The sequence below is a fragment of the Zingiber officinale genome, chromosome 5B (genome assembly GCF_018446385.1).
Source record: "Zingiber officinale cultivar Zhangliang chromosome 5B, Zo_v1.1, whole genome shotgun sequence".
In the NCBI taxonomy this organism is placed as follows: domain Eukaryota; kingdom Viridiplantae; phylum Streptophyta; class Magnoliopsida; order Zingiberales; family Zingiberaceae; genus Zingiber; species Zingiber officinale.
In genome coordinates this window covers 50,341,838-50,366,021 of record NC_055995.1, presented here as the reverse complement: position 1 = coordinate 50,366,021, position 24,184 = coordinate 50,341,838, and positions in this window count along the sequence as shown.

Here is a 24,184-nt window from a genome sequence, read left to right as displayed (position 1 = left end):
CCAAGATTGTCCCTCCGCACCCTACCAAGATAATATGTGTTGCTCTGCTTTAGCAGATTCAACAACAACATGTGATCGAGGTAGTGATGGGTATCACGGCATGGTAGGCATTTTGAGTTGGCGCGATTAAGATGTAATCTAATCGTTGATGTGTATCATATACGCGATTTAGATCTAATCTAATCGTGGTGCATCATATACGCGATTTAGATCTAATCTAATCGTGGTGGCACTAATTAATTACTCTACTCTAGCATGCATCACATACACACACACAAGCAATTAATTAAATTGTGATTAGTCATGGCCCTACTACGATCTTCTCAAGCCAATGAGAAAATCGGACGGTCAACCTAAAGTCAACAGCTTCTCCAAGCTTCTCCCTTTGACCGCCACGTGTTGCTCGCACCCTCCTCGTAACTCCTCCTCGAGTGGACCTTCTACAGCTCCATTTTGTACATTACAAAGATGAAACTCAAGTTACATTTGAGTCTAAATTATTTTACAACAGGAAATAAAATAGATAGGCATGACGCGTAGGTCGCGTATCAAATATACAACACGCACAATCACACAAAAATGGCACGTAGGCCATATTATGAATTACAACACATGTATCCAATCCAATTGGGGTTTTGGGGCCATGCATGACTATCACAAATACATACATAATTCTAAATTATGTATTTTATAAAAATTTCTGCAATTTTACTACTATTTTTACAATTTTATGAGTTACAATTTCCCGGCGGTCCCGTTTAGCGATTTTCGGGCGCGATCGCGGGAACACGCCCCTTGCGGGGTTAGGGACAGCACCCCTACTCATGAAACGAGTCTCACGAGTGTCCTACAACGATCTTACAGCGCCTTAAGCTGTTGTCCCAAAACTATTTGGGCGAAACCTTGCCGTTTCGGAAGGTTTTTCTCGATATACGAAGCCTACAAGTGACCAAGCACTTGTTGCTTCACATCTCCAAGAAAAATACTCATAAAAACTATAAAAAATGTAAATTTACAAAAATTTACAGATCTGATATTTTTCATAAAAATACAAACTAAAACACGTACACGCTTCGCACGTGGTTCTGATACCACTGTTGGGATTTTCGAGCCACAAAAAACGCTTTTTGCGTTGCGGAAACCTAAAAATCCCATGCCACCGGATCCGTGTGAAGATTAAAAGAACAAAAATTTCGTGTACATGTTTTTCTATCCTAGATCTACATTAGATCTACATGGTTAAGAGATTATCCTTGTAGGGAAGCCCTTGGCGAATCCCGCTCGTCCAAAAGTTGTCGGATCTCGAGTATGTTCAAGTGGACACACCTCTATACGTATCCACATGAACAATAGAGATGGAGAAGAAACCTTAGAGTGTGCTAGCACTCTTTGAGGGTTTCGGCCAAGGAGGAGGAGAGGGAGAGAAGAAGAAGCAAGGAGGAATAATGATGATCAATAATGAAAATAAGTGTAAAAATGCTTAAGTATTTTCATCTAATAAAAATACTTAATGCTCATTAACACCATTAATGAGCCTCATTAATGAGCCTTAATGAGTATTTAATATTCTTCATTAAATGGTCATTTTGAAACTCATTCGAAATTTGAATCTAAAATTCAAATTGAATTCCATTTATCATTGAATTCAAAATTCAATGAATATCATCATTAAGCCTCACTTGAGTCTAACTCAAGTCTAGCCTTACTTGAGTCTAACCAAGTCTAACCTCACTTGAGTCTAACTCAAGTCTAACTCAATCGAGTGTTACTCAATTAATCTAATTTAGATTACTCTTAATCCAATTTGGTTCATCACATGTACCTAATCCTCTTGGTTCATCATATGAACTGAATCTCCATCTAATTGCCCTTTGTATGTGACCCTATAGGTTCTTGTAACGTTGGCAATGCTCCTAAACCCATTTAGAAGCATAAGTAATGAGCGGTATCTAGCAACACATCATTACTACCCAAGTTACAAGAATGTTGAGATCCAACATCATCTTGTGACTACTAATTGTGACCCTTCACAATATATGACAATGTCCTTCTATCCTTGACACCTAGATTGATCAATGCGAGGCATAGAACATGTCATCCTCTAATCAATCTAAATCTTGAACTCCAAATAGACTCACTCTAATCAAATGAGCTCAATATCTCATATTGACTCATTTGGGCATGGCAATGCACTTAGTAGTCTCACTCTATCAAGAATAACGATGTCACTCCCGTTATAGAGGAGAGATAGATCTCATCTACATCACTCACATGCCTCCACATAATTTATTACATACCCAGTAATCACCTTTATAGTCCACCCAGTTACGAGTGACATTTGACGAAGCCAAAGTACATAACTCCTTTTGTAGGGAACCATCATGACTTCAGGTCCAAGGACTAATACTCATACTAATAGCCACATGAGAAAGTATATGACACTCATATAATGATCCATGATACTTTCTCATGGTGGGTCATTCAGTATACATTCTCCAATACATACCCATGTGTCAACTTGATATCTCCATATCCATGACTTGTGAGATCAAGTCATCGAGTTGACCTACATGGTAGTCTCGTCACATTAAAATTGTCCCTGAATGTTAATACTTGACTAGGAATGATTAAGAGTAGTGTTCTCTGTACCATCTCACTATGGATTCAACCAATCGATTGATATAGATAAGAACCTTCTACTCAAGGATGGTATTATACTTAGTTATTTGGCACCAATACAAGTAAGTATAATAACCAAAACAAATTCCTTTATATACATAAGAATATGATACAATGAGTCCATACAACAATCATCATATGATTGGCTCTAGGGCTCTAACTAACACTCAGGACTATGAGAAGAACTATCCTACTCATGACCTTGAGCTAGCAGCAGTAGTCTTCGCTCTGAAAATCTGGAGGCATTATTTATACGGAGCTCAGTGCAAGATTTACACCGATCACCAGAGTCTGAAGTATTTCTTCACTCAGAAAGACCTAAACATGAGATGGCTTGAGTTAGTCAAAGACTATGATTGTGAAATCCTCTACCATCCAGGGAAGGCGAACAAGGTGGAAAATGCGCTAAGTAGAAAATCTTGCGCAACTTTATTGTCCTTATCTGCCATGTCCCAACCCCTACGGAAGGAAGTAGTAAATTTTGGGCTAGAAATTATTACTGGGCAGCTCTCCACTTTGACACTAGTGTCAACCTTGTTTGACGATATACAGAAAGGGCAGGATGAAGATCCTAATATTCAAAAGATCAAGCAGGGAATACAAGAAGGAGAAAAAGGGGAGTTTCGAATATCAGACCGTGGGATGCTATATTATGGTAATCGTCTTTGTGTCCCTAATCAAGAAGAACTGCGAAAGAAAATTCTAGATGAAGCCCATAGAACACCCTATGCAATGCATCCTGGTTCCACCAAGATGTATCAAGATTTAAAGAAATGCTTCTGGTGGTCTGGAATGAAGAGAGATGTTGCTAGATACATCAGTACCTGTCTGACGTGTCAACGGGTTAAAGTAGAACATCAGAGACTAGGCGGAGTTCTGCAGCCCATCCAGATCCCATAGTAGAAGTGGGAGGACATATATATGATTTTATAGTAGGATTACCCAGAACTACGAATGGTTATGATGCTATCTGGGTAATAGTAGACAAATTGATCAAGTCTGCTCATTTCCTAGCAATCAGAACATCCTACTCTATTGAGCAGTTAGCACAATTGTATGTGAAAGAGGTCATCAGGTTGCATGGAGTTCCCAAAACCATAAATTTTGATAGAGATGGTCGTTTTACTTCACACTTCTGGGGGTGTGTTCAGAGAGCGGCACTAAGTTACGATTCAACACTGCATTTCATCTTCAAACTGACAGGCAAACATAATGGGTGAACCAAATTTTGGAGGATATGTTATGGGCTTGTGCCTTAGATTTCAAAGGGAGCTGGTGTTGATACCTATGCTTAGAAGAGTTTGCATATAATAATAGCTATCAAGCTACTATCGGAATGGCACCCTATGAGGCTCTATACGGGAGGAGATGTAGATCTCCTATCTGTTGGTATGAAGGTAGTGAAAAAAAAGAAATGGGACTCCAGACAAACCTCATCGAAGACACCACCAAAGCTATTCAGAACATCCGCCAGAGAATAGAAACTGCTCAGAGCCGGCATAAGAGCTATGCGGATGTGTGTCGTAGACCGCTAGAATTTGAGGTTGGGGATTCAATATTCCTCAAAGTAGCTCCTATGAAAGGAGTAATACGGTTTGGGAAGAAAGGAAAGTTAAGTCCATGATATGTGGGGCCATACATGATCACCAAAAGAGTTGTCACGGTAGCTTATGAGTTGGAACTACCTCAGAAAATGTCAGCTGTTCATAATGTATTTCATGTCTCAATGTTGAAGAAGCATGTTCCCGATGCAAACCAAGTGATTGAACCACAGATGGTACGAGTTCAAGAGGATCTCAGTTATGAAAGTTGACCTATTCAGATAATAAATTGAGAAGTTAAGAAACCGAGAAACAAAGAGATACCGTTAGTAAAAGTGTTGTGGCAAAGTCCACAGTATGAGGAAGCAACATGGGAACGCGAGGATGATATTAAACAGAAGTATCCACAATTGTTCTAAGTTCGAGGACAAACTTTTTATAAGGTATGAGGGATTGTAATGCCCATAAATTTCTTCTATTTAAATAAAGAAAAAAGAAGTAGAAGAAGAGAAAAAGAAATAAAAATACAATCATAAATGGCCTGAGATAGGATTGAACCATAGACCTCTTACTTGAAATTAGTTTAAGTAGCCATTAGGTGGTGGTAAAGCATCACATTGGAAGTAGAAAACAATTGATTATAAGCAGATTTTGTGTGAAGAGATGCTTCAACTTCCACTTAGTATAAAAGGGAAAGGAATAGATGAAAACTTAACTTTTCATCTTCCTCTTCCTTTCCTCTCTAGTCAAATTTTTCCTTTCCTCATTTCAAGTTTCGGTCAAAAACCCTAGGGCTCCATGCCTTAAAGCTTTGCAAGGGGAAAAATAAGAAGGGAAGGTTTCTCCCAAGGAGGTGATACGCTTGGGAAAGGTGTTTCAGGGATTTTGGCATGCAAGAGGGGATTTATTTTCCCTACATCTTATACTAGTAAGATTTAGCAAAATGATGTAAGTACTTCTCACTAGAGGTATAAGTTGCTTCGTCGATGCATGTTGTAGTATGTATCTATGCAAGTTAAAAGAAGAATCATGCCATGATATGTTTTATGTATGTTAAAGGAGATAGATATATTGTAAGATGCCCTCTAAAGTTTTGGGACTAAGAGCACGTTTAGAGTATTTGATTTGCTTCCCATTAAGTTTTGGGACTAAGAAGCATAATCAAGTGCCCCCAAGGTGCTTCCCTATAAGTGTGAGGGATTAAGTGCACACAAGGTGTTTGTTGAAATGACAAGCTAGTGCAAGTATAAGAAAGAAGTATTAAAAAGAAAGTATTTTACTTTAAGATGGCATGTACTGGACACAAGGTCCATGGGTGGGCTCCTAGATCGCCCCTAGGCCCCTAGATCGTCTAGTAGTACCTTTATAAGTTCGGGATTAGCTACCTCGGACTTTATTAAGGATGCGCACAAAGTGGTACAATGCCGCGCCCAAAGCAAGTGATTATTATTTTCACTAGTATATAAGATAAAGTTTTCAAAGCTCATTGATTTGTTAAAGTGAAACATTATTAAGTTGAGAACTAGAGTTAGAGAGTGCAGGGTTTGATCTCTCTAGCATAGCAAATTTTATGTTTTTCATTGCATGGTTTTAAGTGGATATTTTGCATGATAAATTGATTTTAAAATGCATGCCATATACATATTTCTGAGTTATGTATTTTAGCATAAATGATATTTAAGTGCAAGTTTTGGTTTCCACAAGCAGTTTGAAAAACATGTACTCCGTAAATGCATTGTTTTGTGAGTAGATGGTACTTACTATGCATTGGCTTATAGATTACTTTCCCTCATTCTACAGATAAAGGTAAAGGAAAGCTCGAGTAAGAAGGGGCAGCATGAGCAATGTTTGCTGGTGTGTGTGACGGAACAGTTGGAAGTGATCTTGGAACTTGCTAGTGCATGGAACATGTTAGATTTTGGTACTGATGGACCTATGGTCTTATTTCTCTTAGTATAAAAATGCTATTAAGAGTTGTGTATGATGAAATTGATAGTTTGTTAGTAATTAGCATGTCAAAGACTCTTCCTAAAGAAATGGGAGAGAACGGTAAGCCAAGAGGGAGTACAAAGGGAGAACCAACCTCCTTTGTAGTGCTGGGTGTGACCCCTGCACGGCCCGTGACACGGCCGTGTGGATTCACACGACCATCACCTGCCCCCTCTCGCCTTGGGTGACATGGCCGTGTGGATTCACACGGCCATTACTAACTCCTTCTCGGCCAGGGTGCCATGGTAGTGTAGTTTCACATGGTCGTGCACCTCTTCCTGTCGGCCGTAGGGACACGGCCGTGTGGCTTCACACGGTCGTGCATCACTTTTGGTCTCGATCAAGGTGACACGACCGTGTGAAGCTCACGGTCGTGCACCTCTTCTTCTCGGGTAAGATGACACGGCCATGTTGTTTCACACGGCATGCACCCCTTCGTCACAGCCGAGGTGACACGGCAGTGTGAGACACACGGTCGTTCCCCTCTTCCTCACTGCCAGATGACATGGCCGTGTGGAAGCAACACGGTCGTGCCCTGCTCCAGCAGGGAAGGCCTTACACGGCCATGTGGTGCACACGACCGTGCCCAAACTTAGGTCTGGTAAGGTCACACGGCAGGCCATCACCACACGGCCATAGTATGCCCCTTCACGGGTAGGGCCACAGGGCTAGTTCGGGTCACACGGTCTAGACCCCTTCGCAACTATAGAGTACCTCTCAGCTCTGCTTCTCTCGAAACCTTGGTTTAACAGTCGAAACAAGTTCAGACTAGATTTCTGAATCGAGCGATGTGCAAATAACAATGTCCTTAGAAGGTATGAAAATAGTAATGTCTGTGTCCTAAGTTAGGGTTTCAAGAAAGGCGGTCGTTACATGGAGGACTAATGTTTGGTAGGTAGGTTGAGGTAAACAACTAGAGAGGAGTAACGGTGAGATCATGTTCCGAAAAGGAATAACCTTAGGTCATTGATCAGACTAAAAAAATCAAAAAGGTTTTCTAAGTTAAGATCAAGATAGTTTTACTGTCAATTACAATTCATGTATCATATATTACTGTCCTAACTTTATTTCGCAGGAATATTTTGCTTAACTCTATCTTATATGAACCAATCTAATCGATCGACCGAACCTATGGATCGGTGACCCAACTTGGTTGATACAGAATAAAGATCAGTCCAAAGTAAAGTTTGATAAAGTAATTGTTCAGTCAATTGAACCAATAGATCGATCGATCGAACAAAGGTGACATGGTAGAGATCAGATCGAGCCACAACAAACATGGAAGCCAGGTCGATCGGTCGACCGATCCCAATCCACCAAACCTAAGGATTGGGATCGGTCAACCGAATAATCAAAAAATTAATAATGAATCTCGTTAAAAAGGGAAACTACATAGATCAGTCGATCAATCAAGGGGATCAGTCAACCGAATAATAAATGTGCGGAGATCAGATCTCATTGAAGAAGGAATGTAAGGGGTTCAGTCGATTGATAATAGGATCAATCAACCAAATGCCTTTTGGGTTGACCAAACCAGGCTTATATAAGGGGATCTCAAGGTTCGAGGCAATGAATCAATTCTCAGTTCATCTTTGTGCAAAACTATAGTCCGTGCTCTTACTCTATGCTCCATCTTCACAAGCAAGCTGCTCCATCAAGAAACGTCGATAGAGCTTCATCTTCTACCTATTGTCGGTATAATTTTAATAAAGTTTTCATCGTTTTAGTTTCTAAAAGTGATGAATTCCCAAGAGCTGAAGCTACAAGAGACCATTTTGTTAGCTAGAGCCCTAGATCCAATCATTTGATGATTGTATTTTGGACTTATTGTATCATATTCTATATAAATAAAGGTATTTGGATTTTGATTATTATACTTACTTGTATTGGTGCCAAATAAACTAAGTATAATAATATCCTTGAGTAGACGGTTCTCACCTATATCAATCGGTTAGTTGAATCGATAGTGAGATGATATAGGGAACACTACTCTTAATCATTCCTAGTCGAGTATTAACATTCAGGGACAATGTTAATGCAATAAGACTAGCATGTAGGTCAACTCGATGACTTGATCTCACAAGTCATAGATATAGATATATCAAGTTGACACATGGGTATACATTAGAGAATGTATATTGAATGACCCGCCATGAGAAAGTATCATGGATCGTTATATGAGTGTCATATACTTTCTCATGTGGCTATTAGTATGACTACTAGTCCTTAGACCTGAAGTCACCATAGATACCTACATAAGGAGTTATGTACTTTGGTTTCGTCAAACGTCACCCGTAACTGGGTGGACTATAAAGGCGATTACTGGGTATATAACAAATTATGCAGAGGGATGTGAGTGATGTAGATGAGATCTATCCCTCCTATATGACCGGAGAGACATTGGTATTCTTGATAGAGTGAGACCACGAAGTGCATGGCCATGCCCAAATGAGTCAATATAGGATATTGAGCTCATTTGATTTAGTGAGTCGACTTGGAGTTCAAGATTTAAATTGGTCAGAGGATGACATGGTCTATGCCTCACATTGACCAATCTAGATGTCTAGGATAGAAGGACACTTGTCATATATTGTGAGGAGTCACAATTAGTAGTCACAAGGTGATGTTAGATCTGAACATTCTTGTAACTTGGGTAGTAATGATGTGTTGCTAGATACCGCTCATTACTTATGCTCCTAAATGAGTTTAGGGCATTGCCAACATTACAAGAACCTATAGGGTCACACACTTAAGACAATTAGATGGAGATTAGGTTCATATGATGAACCAAGAGGATTAGATTCATTTGATGAATCAAATTGGATTAAGAGTAATCCTAATTGGGCTAACTTGAGTTGGACTCAAGTGGATTCATGTATTCAATGAGTCTAATTTAGATTATGACTCATTAAATCAACTTAATTTAATGAATTAGATTCATTATATTAAGTTGGCTTCAATCAAATGGTTAGATTAGATCAACCATGGAAGAGATTTGGTCAAGTTTGACTAGACTTGAGAGGAAGATTAAAAGTCAAGTTTGACTTGACTTTATGCCACCTCATTGTGAGTTGGCATTGATGTGGACCAATGATGTTACTCCACATCATCATGGGTGCCACCTCATTGAAGTTACAAAGCCATTTTCTTTAATAGCTTCACATTAATTGCACTTAATGCAATTTTTTGGGAGTTACACAACTTGAAAGTGGCCGACCACTTTTGAATGGGAATCAAATTGATTTTCCTCATTCAAGTGCATTATTCCTTCTTCTTCCTCTTGGAGCTCTCTTCCTCTCCCTCTCCTCCTCAACTTGGCCGAACCACACATAGGTGCTAGCACACCTCTTTGTGTGTTTTTCTCCACCTACGAGTCCGTGTGGATACTTCTAGAGGAGTATCTATCTCGATACTCTTGAGATCCGGCACCGTTTGGACGAGCGGGAACGCGAAGGGCTTCGCTTCAAAGGTATAACTCGTTTCATGTAGATCTAGGAGCAGATCTAAGTAGAAACTCGTACTCGTAATTTTTGTTTTTAAATCTTTTCTTCGCACGAGATCCATTGGCTAGGGTGATTCGGGGTTTCCGCGACGCGAAAACACGGTTTTCGCGGCCCGAAAAACCCAACAGTGGCATCAGAGCCACGTGCGAAGCGAGTACGAGTTTAGATTCATATTTTTATGAAAAATATAGATCTGTAAACTTTCTGTAAATTCATGTTTTTATAGTTTTAATGGGTAATTTTCTAGTAGTAGCGAAGCACAAGTGTTTCGGCACTTGTAGGCTTCGACTACCGAGAAGTTTTTCCAAAAACGGTAATGTTTCAACCCAAAATCTTTTGGGACAGCGGGCTAAGGCGCTCTTGGATTGCTTAGGAGCAACTCGCGATGGTTAGATCACAGGTAGGGGTACTACCCCTAACCCCGCAAGGGGATTTGCTCCGCGATTGCGCCCGAAATCGCTAATCGGGACCGCCGGGAAAAATTTACTCATAAAATCTGTAAAATTATGAAAAATTACAGAAAATTATGAAAAATAAATAATTTTGAATTATATATTATTTTTGTGATAGTCATGGCCAAAAGACCCAATTCGATTGGACAATTGTGTTGTAATTCATAATATGGTCTGCGTGCCGTTATGTGATGTGCGTGCTTGTATTTTATTTTTATTTTATTTTCGCGACCTGCGCGTCATGCCTTTCTCTTATATTCTGGTTGTAAATTAGATTTAGACTCGAATGTAACTCGAGTTTCAAAATTGTAATGTAATTTTGAAGCAGTGGAAGGTCCACACGAGACGGAGTTACGAGGAGGGCGCGAGCAACACAAGGTGGTCAAAGGAAGAAGCTTGAGAAGCTGTTGACCTTAGGTTGACCATCCGATCTTCTCATTGGCTTGAGAAGATCGTAGTAGGGCCATGACTAAATCACAAATTAATTTAATTAATTGCTTTTGTGTGTATGTGATGCATGCTAGTTAATTAAGTAATTAATTAGTGTCTAACGATTAGATTAGATCTAAGTCGTGCACATGATACACCCTTCGATTAGATTAGATCTATCGAGTATATGATACGCATCATCGTTTAGATTATATCTAAATCACGTCAACTCGTAATGCCTACCATGCCGTGATACCTACCACTACCTCGATCGCATGTAGTTGTTGAATCTGCCAAAGCAGAGCAACACATACTATTTTGGTAGGGTACGGAGGGACAATCTTGGTCCCACCTATCAACGCATGGGTGAGTACAACTCAATTAGATTGAGTATTCCTAGTTAACTCGGTTGGATCGAGTATAACTATAGGCATTTTTCCAACGGTTGGAAAGTTAGGTCAAAATCACATATATATTAACTCTCGGGCATATTAGCCAAAGCTAACTCGAGTTTTAATATAAATGCGGATTTTGATTCTATAAACAAGAGTTGCATAGAGATGTAATTGGTAATCGTTACCTACCGATCATATTAAATCTTGGGCGTTTTAGCCAAAGCTAACTCAAGGGTTAGTATGATGTGGATCTTGTCCCACATGAATTATAGAATTCAGTGCGAGCATCATTTAGTTAAAAGGCCTAATTAAATGATTAAGAATATGATACTTATTTCTGCATTTATTTCTGTTGTAGAATTGTCATGACGTCGAACACGAACACCTTCTCCTTGCGATCTGTCCTCGAGAAGGACAAGCTCAACGGAGCAAACTTCCTGGACTGGTACAGGAACCTGAGAATAGTTCTCACCCAAGAACGTAAACTGTACGTTCTGGAGCAGCCCATTCCGGAGGCTCCTCCTGCCAATGCCTCACGAGCTGACAAAAATGCTTACAAGAAGCATCAAGACGATGCATTAGATGTGTCCTGTCTAATGCTCGCGACCATGAACTCTGAGCTTCAGAAGCAACACGAGTTAATGGGTGCTTATGATATGGTTGAACATCTTCGTCAGCTGTATCAAGGACAAGCGAGGCATGAGAGATTTGAGATCTCAAGGGAACTGTTTCAGTGCAAGATATCAGATGGGGCTCCCGTAGGCCCATATGTACTCAAAATGATTGGGTACATAGAGAACCTACAAAGGTTGGGGTTTCCTCTTGGCCAAGAGCTGGCTACTGACCTGATCTTGCAATCCTTGCCGGGATAGCTACAGTCAATTCGTTCTAAACTACAATATGAACGAGATTGACAAGTCACTGCCCGTGCTGCTTAGCATGTTAAGAACTGCTGAGCTAAATCTTAAGAAGGCTAAGCCCAACACTGTTTTGATGGTTCAGAAACATAAGGGCAAGGGCAAGCCCAAAGGTAAGGGAAAGTCCCAAGCCAAGGGCAAAGGCAAGGCACTGAAGCCTAAAGGAGGGATCGCCAAGGATGCTACCTGCTTCCACTGCGGTCAGACCGGGCACTAGAAGAGGAACTGCAAGGTATACTTGAAGGATCTTAAGAAGAAGCGAAGTGAGACTTCCACTTTAGGTATATATGTTATAGAAGTCAATCTATCTATTTCTACATCATGGGTATTAGATACTGGCTGTGCTTCTCACATTTGTACTGATGTGCAGGCGCTGAGAAATAGCAGGGCATTGACAAAGGGCGAGGTGGACCTATGAGTAGGCAATGGAGCACGGGTTGCTGCTGTTGCTGTAGGGACTTATTGTCTATCTCTGCCCTCTGGGCTTGTACTAGAGTTAGTCGATTGTTGTTATGTGCCTGCATTAACTAAGAACATTATATCAGTTTCTTGTTTGGACAAGAAAGGTTTCTCGTTTACTATAAAGAACAAATGTTGTTCCGTCTATTTAAACGATATCTTCTATTGTAGTGCACCTCTGATAAACGGACTCTATATTCTAGACCTTGAGAGCCCTATCTATAACGTAAATACCAAGAGGTTCAAGTTAAATGACATGAACCAAACCTACCTCTGGCACTATCGCTTAGGTCATATAAATGACAAGCGCTTATCCCAGCTCCATAAGGATGGTTTGTTGGACTCATTTGATTTTGAATCATATGAGATATGCGAGTCATGCCTACGAGGCAAGATGACCAAGACTCCCTTTAGTGGGCACAGCGAGAGAGCAACTGATTTGTTAGGACTCATACATAGTGATATATGTGGCCCTTTCAATGTTGCTGCTAGAGGCGGTTATAGATACTTCATCACATTTACTGATGACTTTAGTAGATATGGTTATGTGTACTTGATGACACATAAGTCTAAATCCTTTGAAAAGTTCAAAGAATTCAAGAATGAAGTACAGAACCAGCTTGGCAAGAGTATTAAGATACTTCGATCTGATCGAGGTGGAGAATACCTTAGCCATGAGTTTCGTGACTATCTAGCAGAGAGTGGGATCCTATCCCAACTCACCCCTCCTGGAACACCACAGTGGAATGGTGTATCCGAAAGGAGGAATACCCTATTAGATATGGTACGATCTATGATGAGTCACACAGATCTTCGAATATACCTTTGGGGCTTTGCTCTAGACATGGCAGCTTTTATACTCAACCGAGTTCCATCCAAGGTCGTGATAAAGACACCATATAGGATATGGACTGGGAGAGATGCCCAGGTGCCTTTCATGAGGATTTGGGGTTGTGAGGCTTACGTTCGACGTCAAGTCTCAGACAAATTAGGACCCAAATCTGACAAGTACTTTTTCATTGGATATCCCAAGGAAACTAAGGGATATTACTTCTACATTCCCAGTCAACACAAGGTAGTTGTGGCAAAGACTGGGGTCTTTCTAGAAAGGGACTTTGTTTCTAGAAAGACTAGTGGGAGCGCGTTCGATCTTGAAGAAGTTCAAGATGCAAACAATAGCACTGATGCCTCGATGAAAATTGAACTGGAACCACAAAGTGTTGTGGATGATGTTGTTCCACAAGGAGTTGAGGAACAACAACCAGTTCAAGTAGACATACCTCTTCGTAGGTCTGATAGGGTACGTCATCAGACTGAGAGATACACATTTCTCTTGTCTGACCATGATGACATTATGCTCATAGAGGATGAGCCTACCACCTATCAGGAAGCTGTGATGAGACCAGATTCCGAGAAATGGCTAGAAGCCATGAGATCCGAAATGGAATCCATGTACACCAACCAAGTATGGGCTTTAGTTGATCCACCTGAAGGGGTAAAACACATAGGGTGTAAGTGGGTCTTTAAGAGAAAAACTGACATGGATGGACTTATCTATAAGGGTTGCTTGGTAGCTAAAGGTTTCAAGCAGATTCATGGTATTGACTATGAAGAAACCTTTTCTCCAATAGCGATGTTTAAGTCCATTCGGATCATGCTTGCTATTGCAGCCTACCATGACTATGAGATATGGCAGATGGATGTCAAAACCGCGTTTCTGAATGGAAACCTGCTTGAGGATGTGTACATGACACAACCTGAGGGTTTTGTAGATCCACAGCATACTAGCAGAGTATGCAAGCTGCATAGGTCCATTTATGGACTAAAGCAAGCTTCTCGGAGTTGGAATCTTCGATTCGATGATGCAATCAAACAGTTTGGTTTCATCAAGAACGAAGATTAGCCTTGTGTCTACAAGAAGGTTGTAGGGGATATAGTTGTCTTCCTCATATTATATGTGGATGACATATTACTCATTGGGAAGGACATCCCTATGCTTCAGTCTGTCAAGACCTGGCTAGGGAGTTGCTTCTCAATGAAGGACTTAGGTGAGGCATCCCGCATTCTAGGGATACAGATCTATAGAGATAGATCTAAGAGATTGCTTGGCCTAAGTCAGAGTACATACATTGACAAGGTACTCCTTCGGTTTGCCATGCAGAACTCCAAGAAGGGATTTCTGCCGATGTCACATGGCATGAGTCTTTCGAAGACTCAAGGTCCCTCTTCTAGAGAGGAGAGAGACCGCATGGATCAGATCCCTTATGCCTCAGCCATAGGATCGATCATGTATGCCATGCTATGTACTCGACCTGATGTCTCGTATGCTTTGAGCATGACTAGCAGATACCAGTCAGATCCAGGTGAAAGTCACTGGATAGCGGTCAAGAATATTCTTAAGTACTTAAGAAGGACTAAAGAATATTTCTTGATATATGGAGGCAATGATGAGCTAGCTATAAAGGGTTACAGTGATGCTAGCTTCCAGACCGACCAGGATGACTATAGATCGCAGTCGGGGTTCGTATTTTGCATTAATGGTGGTGCTGTCAGCTGAAAGAGTTCGAAGCAGGATACAGTAGCTGATTCTACAACAGAAGCTAAGTACATTGCTGCATCAGAGGCAGCAAAGGAGGCAGTTTGGATCCGCAAGTTCATCACTGAACTTGGTCTGGTTCCTAGCATTGCTGACCCCATTGAGCTCTATTGTGACAACAATGGAGCTATAGCACAGGCGAAGGAACCTCGCTCACACCAACAGACCAAACACATACTACGGCACTTCCATCTCATTCGAGAGATCATCGAGAGAGGAGATGTGAAGATTTGCAGAGTACCTACAGAGGCTAACATCGCAAATCCCTTGACCAAGGCTTTGGCACAGAAGAAGCATGATGGTCACACTAGGTCATTTGGGCTTAGAGCCTACACTGATTGGCACTAGTGCTAGTGGGAGATTGTTAGCTAGAGCCCTAGAGCCAATCATTTGATGATTGTATTTTGGACTTATTGTATCATATTCTATATAAATAAAGGCATTTGGATTTTGGTTATTATACTTACTTGTATTGGTGCCAAATAAACTAAGTATAATAATGTCCTTGAGTAGACGGTTCTCACCTATATCAATCGGTTAGTTGAACCGATAGTGAGATGATATAGGGAACACTACTCTTAATCATTCCTAGTCGAGTATTAACATTCAGGGACAATGTTAATGCAATAGACTAGCATGTAGGTCAACTCGATGACTTGATCTCACAAGTCATGGATATAGAGATATCAAGATGACACATGGGTATACATTAGAGAATGTATACTGAATGACCCGTCATGAGAAAGTATCATGGATCGTTATATGAGTGTCATATACTTTCTCATGTGGCTATTAGTATGACTACTAGTCCTTAGACCTGAAGTCACCATAGATCCCTACATAAGGAGTTATGTACTTTAATTTGGTTTCGTCAAACGTCACCCGTAACTGGGTGGACTATAAAAGCGATTACTGGGTATATAACAAATTATGCAGAGGGATGTGAGTGATGTAGATGGGATCTATCCCTCCTATATGACGGGAGAGACATCGGTATTCTTGATAGAGTGAGACCACGAAGTGCATGGCCATGCCCAAATGAGTCAATATAGGATATTGAGCTCATTTGATTTAGTGAGTCTACTTGGAGTTCATGATTTAGATTGGTAAGAGGATGACACAGTCTATGCCTCACATTGACCAATCTAGATGTCTAAGATAGAATGACACTTGTCATATATTGTGAGGAGTCACAAGGTGATGTTGGATCTCAACATTCTTGTAACTTGGGTAGTAATGATGTGTTGCTAAATACCGCTCATTACTTATGCTCCTAAATGAGTTTATGGCATTGCCAACGTTACAAGAACCTATAGGGTCACACACTTAGGACAATTAGATGGAGATTAGGTTCATATGATGAACCAAGAGGATTAGATTCATTTGATGAATCAAATTGGATTAAGAGTAATCCTAATTGGGCTAACTTGAGTTGGACTCAAGTGGATTCATGTATTCAATGAGTCTAATTTAGATTATGACTCATTAAATCAACTTAATTTAATGAATTAGATTCATTATATTAAGTTGACTTCAATCAAATGGTTAGATTAGATCAACCATGGAAGAGATTTGGTCAAGTTTGACTAGACTTGAGAGGAAGATTAAAAGTCAAGTTTGACTTGACTTTATGCCACCTCATTGTGAGTTGGCATTGATGTGGACCAATGATGTTACTCCACATCATCATGGGTGCCACCTCATGGAAGTTACAAAGCCATTTTCTTTAATAGCTTCACATTAATTGCACTTAATGCAATTTTTTGGGAGTTACACAACTTGAAAGTGGCCGACCACTTTTGAATGGGAATCAAATTGATTTTCCTCATTCAAGTGCATTATTCCTTCTTCTTCCTCTTGGAGCTCTCTTCCTCTCCCTCTCCTCCTCAACTTGGCCGAACCACACATAGGTGCTAGCACACCTCTTTGTGTGTTTTTCTCCACCTACGAGTCCGTGTGGATACTTCTAGAGGAGTATCTATCTCGATACTCTTGAGATCCGGCACCGTTTGGACGAGCGGGAACGCGAAGGGCTTCGCTTCAAAGGTATAACTCGTTTCATGTAGATCTAGGAGTAGATCTAAGTAGAAACTCGTACTCGTAATTTTTGTTTTTAAATCTTTTCTTCACACGAGATCCATTGGCTAGGGTGATTCGGGGTTTCCGCGACGCGAAAACGCGGTTTTCGCGGCCCAAAAAACCCAACACATTTATCACTTCGGAAGGTCCAATTACAAGACTTTTGGTAAAGCGTTTCACGGAAGCACTAAATGGGCTAATAAAAGAATATTGTGCTGACTATGAGTAAGGAGAGACCAAGATATTCCCAATTTCTAGTCATAGCCTAATCCACATAATCGAGCATATCCATCCATGACTCAGCCACACATAATGGGAAAACGCTAATAAGTATGGGAACTCATTCATGCATGAAGACTTAAGTATTTTAGATTGCTTACATGAGAAATGTGACATTGGAACTCTAATTGTGCATGCATTTATTTTATTTTGAAGATTTGGGAAGAAGAATTATAGTGAATTACCTAACAGTTCAATCAAGGATTAAAGATCTTGGAGTAGGAGTCGACATAGGATCTGAACCAAGTAACCATTTGAGTCACCTGTCTTTCTTTTGCTATCTTATTTTTTGTTGTCTTACTTTAATATTTGTTTTATGAATCATTACAAAAATAAAAGTTTTAACGAGTAATATACACCCCCTCCATCTCTTCTTTTCAATCCATCATCAATCTTCTACTCATTCATTCTCTTAAATTTTAACAATTAAAAGTTTCGATTGGTTTCTTTTGAATTGTTACTTAATATTCTGATTTGTTCTAGAGTTTGATTAAGAACTAAAGAGATATATCATCAAGTAAGAGCCTAATTGTTGGCCAACATGAGTGTGAGTGCCCTAATATCGAGAGAAAAAAATGAGAGGGACTGCTTGTGAGGTTTCAATTTTCTTTGCAGAAACGTCCTATTGCGACTTTCGAGCCGCAAAAATCGCTTTTTGCATTGCGGAAACCTTGAAGTCTTGCCACGGATCCATGCAAAGATATATAAAAATAAATCATGTACAAGTTTCTAACCTAGATCTACCTTAGATCTACATGAATAAGAAGTGTTACCCTTGTTGCAAAGCCCTTCGCTTATCCCGCTCGTCCAAAAGATTGCCGGATCTCGAGAGTGTCAAGCGTACACTCCACTATACGTATCCACACGAACAATAGGTGGAGAAGAACCACTTAGAGTGTGCTAGCACTCTTGGGTGGCTCGGCAATGGAGGAGAGGGAGAGAGAGCTAGAAGAGAGGAAGAATAATGATGATCCGTTCATAATGAAAAATAAGAGTAAAAATAGCTTAAGTATTTTCATCTAATGAAAATACTTAATTCTCATTAACTCCATTAATGAGCCTCATTAATGAGTCTTAATGAGTATTTAATTAATATTCATTCTTCATTAAATGACCATTTTGAAACTCCTCTTCTCTTCATAATTTTGAATCTAAATTTGAATCTAATATTCAAATTGAATTCATAATTCAATGAATGTCACCATTTATCATTGAATTCAAAATTTAATGAATATCATCATTAAGTCTCACTTGAGTCTAACTCAAGTCTAACATAATCGAGTCTTACTCAATTAATCTAATTTGGATTACACTTAATCTAATTTGGTTCATCATATGAACCTAATCCTCTTGGTTCATCATATGAACCTAATCTCCATCTAATTGCCCTTTGTGTGTGACCCTATAGGTTCTTGTAATGTTGACAATGCTCCTAAACCCATTTGGAAACATAAGTAATGAGCGGTATCTAGCAACACATCATTACTACCCAAGTTACAAGAATGTTGAGATCCAACATCACCATTGTGACTACTAATTGTGACTCTCACAATATGTGACAATGTCCTTCTATCCTTGACATCTAGATTGATCAATTGAGGCATAGACCATGTCATCCTCTAATCAATCTATGTCTTGAACCCCAAGTAGACTCACTCAAATCAAATGAGCTCAATATCTCATATTAACTCATTTGGACATGACCATGCACTTAGTGGTCTCACTCTATCAAGAATAACGATGTCACTCCCGTTATATAGGAGGGATAGATCCCATCTACATCACTCACATCCCTCCGCATAATTTGTTACATACCCAGTAATCGCCTTTATAGTCCACCCAGTTACGGGTGACGTTTGACGAAGCTAAAGTATGTAACTCCTTATGTAGGGAACCATGGTGACTTCAGGTCCAAGGACTAATAGTCATACTAATAGCCACATGAGAAAGTATATGACACTCATATAACGATCCATGATACTTTCTTATGGTGGGTCATTCAATATAAATTCTCCAATGCATACCCATGTGTCAACTTGATATCTCCATATCCATCACTTGTGAGATCAAGTCATCGAGTTGACCTACATGCTAGTCTCGTCACATTAACATTGTCCCCGAATGTTAATACTTGACTAGGAATGATTAAGAGTAGTGTTCTCTATACCATCTCACTATCGGTTCAACCAATCGATAGATATAAATAAAAACTTTCTACTCAAGGGCGCTATTATACTTAGTTATTTGGCACCAATACAAGTAAGTATAATAACCATAAAGAAATGCCTTTATTAATATATAGGAATATGATACATCGAGTCCATACTGTTGGGATCGAAAAGTAGCTAGAGGGGGGGGGGGGGGTGAATAGCTCGTCGCGTGCTTCGTTGTTGCCGTTGCTTGTTTCTTCAAAGATGTGCAACGGAAATGTACAAGAAACAAAAATACAACGCTAACAAATGGATTTTACTTGGTATCCACCTCACACGAGGTGACTAATCCAAGGATCCACACACTCACGCACCCTCCATTATGAAACACACTCTTCTACGGTAACTTGTAACGCCCCGCCCCTTCCTGCTCAAGCTGACGGGGGTTACTTATCTTTTTCTTCTTATCTTATCTTACTTACTTGCTTGTTAATGATATTTTCTACTTAAAACAGCGGAAGTCTTGTTTACAGTATATATTTTTTTTTTCTTTTTAAAACTTTTCTTTTACTTTTCAAATCATCATCACTAACTACCTATCATATAAAATCACATAGCATGCTTAACATAAGTTTAAGCCATAATACTAATAAGCAAGATGATATGTCATGGAGTCATGAAATAATGACATAAACATAATTCTTATTAAATAAAAGCAGGTCTTTCTCTTTTAGCCGAGCCATTACTACACATATCCTTCTTGCCCCTCCTGCTGCTGCTCCCTTAGTACATCCATTCCTTGCCCTTATCTGTGGTACAAGGAAAGTAAGCTATGAGCACACAAGGCTCAATAAGATCCTTCCTACTCACAAAAACCGTAAAGCATAGCATATTCATAAGGCATAAAGCATAAAGACAACTTATAAAATCATGTATAGGAGCATCATATCGTATCATAATCGTAAGGTATCATGGCATATCATAACAAAATCATAAAGTGCATCCTAGCATAACATAACATAATCATAAGTATCATGGCATAATCATAAAGTGCATCCTGGCATATCATAACATAATCATAAGTATCATGCGAGATGACTTTCAAAAACATGTATCATGAAAAATATATGCAACATGTCTTTTGAAAACTTATTACATACATACTTAAACATAATCTCAACATAATTAGGGCCCCGGCTTGTACCACATACATAAATGCACGCGTCCTATGTAGGTCCAAGGTAGCAAGTCTTGAACCCTACAAGGCATATATACTAGGCCCGTTTCTTAGTCCATAGACCTAGGGGCACTTAGGAGCCCATCCCTAACAAGGCCCGTTTCTTAGTCCATCGACCCCGGGGCGCTTATGGAGCCCACCCTTGGTACACGCCATATAAAGTAAAGTAGCATGTCATACATATCATGGTTCTTATTATTTCATGCATATCATATTTCTTAACGTATCATATCATACAAAATTTGGGCACACAGCTCATCATAATAGCATGCATAATTTGGGCACACACCACATCATAAATACATGCATAGTTTGGGCACACAGCTCATCATAAATAGCATGCATTATTTGGGCACACAGCACATCATAAATACATGCATAGTTTGGGCACACAGCTCATCATAAATAGCATGCATAATTTGGGCACACAGCACATCATAAGGGTTATCAACATGCATAGATCATAAGCATACATACATAATCATAGAAGCATAGCAAGTTCTTATCATATCATGAAACATTGCATGTGAAACACATGGGAATCATATTCAGGTCTCTAACCCTAATATCATAAAGTGGCCGAAACCTATGATTGTGACTTAGGTTAAAAACTAACATCCAAGCATGAGAACCCTAAACCAATATCATATCATGTATCACAAGGAACATCATAAGCATGTTTAGTTTAGGTTCTAGGTTTCCTAAGCTTAGAAATCTTGTCATGGACGAATCTTATCAAGCACTACATTGGGTTAAAAGCAACATACAAGCATGTGAACCCTAAACCAATATCATATTATATATCATGAGGAACATCATAAGCATGTTTAGTTTAGGTTCTAGGTTTCCTAAGCTTGTAAACTTGTCATGGCCGAATACCATCAAACATCACCTTTGGTTAAAAATCAACATACAAGCATATGAATCCTAACCCAATATCATATCATATATCATAAGAACCAACATAAGCATGTTTAGTTTAGGTTCTAGGTTTTCTAAGGTTTTAAACCTACCATGGCCGAAGCTTGTTAATCATGGAATTAGGTTTCATGTGGCATAAAAGCATGAAAAACCCTAAACCATTTTCATAGCATTTATTACAAGGAACATCATGAGCATAGTTAGGTTGGATTTTTAGTTTACTAGGCCTTTAAACTAGTTGTGGCCGAAAGTTCATAAAGCATGAAAAGTTCTAATCAACCCTACAAGCATGAGCATGTCATGTTAACTTCATATTTTGTCTTAAGAAATATCATGGCATGATCAGTTTAGGTTTAAAGCTCTCCTAGGCCCTAAAACCTACCATGGACGAATGTTCATGAGCATGGAATAAAATTCTAATCAACATACAAGCATGAGCATATCATGTTAACTACATATCTTGTCTTAAGGAACATCATGGCATGCTTAGTTTAGGTTTAAAGTTCTTCTAGGCCCTAAAACCTACCATGGCCGAATGTTCATGAGCATGGAATAACATTCTAATCAACATACAAGCATGAGCATATCATGTTAACTACATATCTTGTCTTAAGGAACATCATGGCATGCTTAGTTTAGGTTTAATGTTCTTCTAGGCCCTAAAACCTACCATGGACGAATGTTCATGAGCATGGAATAAAATTCTAATCAACATACAAGCATGATCATATCATGTTAACTAGATATGTTATCCTAAGAAAGATCATGGCATGCTTGGTTTGAGTCTTAACTTACTTATTTCCTTTAATCATGCTTGGCCGAGAGTCTAGGGACATGGCTCTAAGTTCTAACCAAACATTCTAGCATACAAACATTAGATAAACCCTCTACCATAAGATACACGTTACAAGAACATATTGAGCATGTCAAATTTAGGTCTTTACAATTTCCTAGGTCCTTCTTGTTTTGGCCGAAAATTCCATGAAGGTATCCTAGGTTTTTAGGCAACCAAATCTCATAGAAAATACACAAGCTATTGTACCACAGGTGAGGGAAATTTACCTCCTTTCGCTTGTGGTTTTTCTTAAGGAAAAAGATACCCTAGGTGCAAAGGAAGGAGAGAGCTTCTTCTCCTAGCACTCCTTTTGATTTCTTTTGCTTGTAAGAGGTAGAATCTTGAAGGCTCCTTCTTGTAATATAGTTTTCTTGGAGAGGAACCTTAGCTTAGCTTTTGGAATGAGGAGAGGGAGGGCTCTTGGTTTCGGTGGAGAATGAAGAAGGAGAAGGAAGGAGGAAGAAGAAGAATTTAATCCCTTGTTTTTTCTTCTCCCAATCCTATTTATTCCTATGTAAATGAAGCATGTCTTCATTCATTCCCTCAACTCCTCTTTTCCCTCATTCCTTTAATCCCACGAAAATAGAGAGAGGGAGGGAAGTAGGCAATTTATCTTTTGCTTGCTTCTTCTCTTAACCAAGAGGAAGAGAAGGTAAGCAACTTGGTTTTCTCTTGCTCTTTTACTTAACCAACTTCTCTCCTTTAACTACCATTTCCATTCTCTTTTATTCACTTATCATTCATTACTCTAGTGGTTCCATCCACTAATTTAACTCTATTACTTGTGGGAGGTTCAAGGTTCAATCCTTGACCTCACCTCTTCTTATTCTATTTTGGTTTCTATTTTCCTTCTCTTTTATTCTTTTTATTTTAAAGAAAATACTCCTAGACATAGCTTAGCATTTAGTGGGTGTTACAGTACCCCATACCTCATAAAAAGTTCGTCCTCGAACTTAAAATAGCGACATCAGGTGGCACTGGACTTTCTGCTGAGTGCATCGGCCACTTTGTTCGCCTTTCCTGGATGATAAAAGATTTCACAATCGTAATCCTTGACTAGTTCGAGCCATCTGCGTTGTCTCCTATTTAAGTCTTTCTGCGTGAAGAAATATTTCAGACTCTGGTGGTCTGTATAAATTCTGCACTGGGCTCCATATAAGTAATGCCTCCATGTTTTTAGTGCGAAGACCACAGCTGCTAGTTCTAAATCATGAATGGGGTAATTCCTTTCATTCTCTTTGAGTTGTCTAGAGGAATAGGTGATGATTTTGCCATCTTGCATGAGTACAACTCCAAGTCCTAGTAAGGAAGCATCGCTATACATATCAAAGCCTTTGTTACTTTCCGGAAGAGTAAGGATTGGAGCACTAGTCAGTCTCCGCTTCAGTTCCGTAAAACTCTTCTCGTAGTCGTCCGTCCATTCATACTTTTTTTTTTTCTTGGTGAGAACCATCATAGGGGCTGCAATTTTGGAGAAATCCTCTACAAACTTCCTGTAGTAGCCCGCTAGTCCGAGAAAACTTCTGATTTCACTAGCACTCTTTGGCCTGTTCCAGTTACTTACAGCTTCAATCTTGCTTGGATCTACCATGACTCCATCCTTGGAGATAACGTGACCCAAGAATATTACTCGGTCTAGCCAGAACTCGCATTTGGAAAACTTTGCATATAGTTGTTTTTCTCGGAGGATCTGTAGTACAATATTCAGATGTTCGGCATGTTC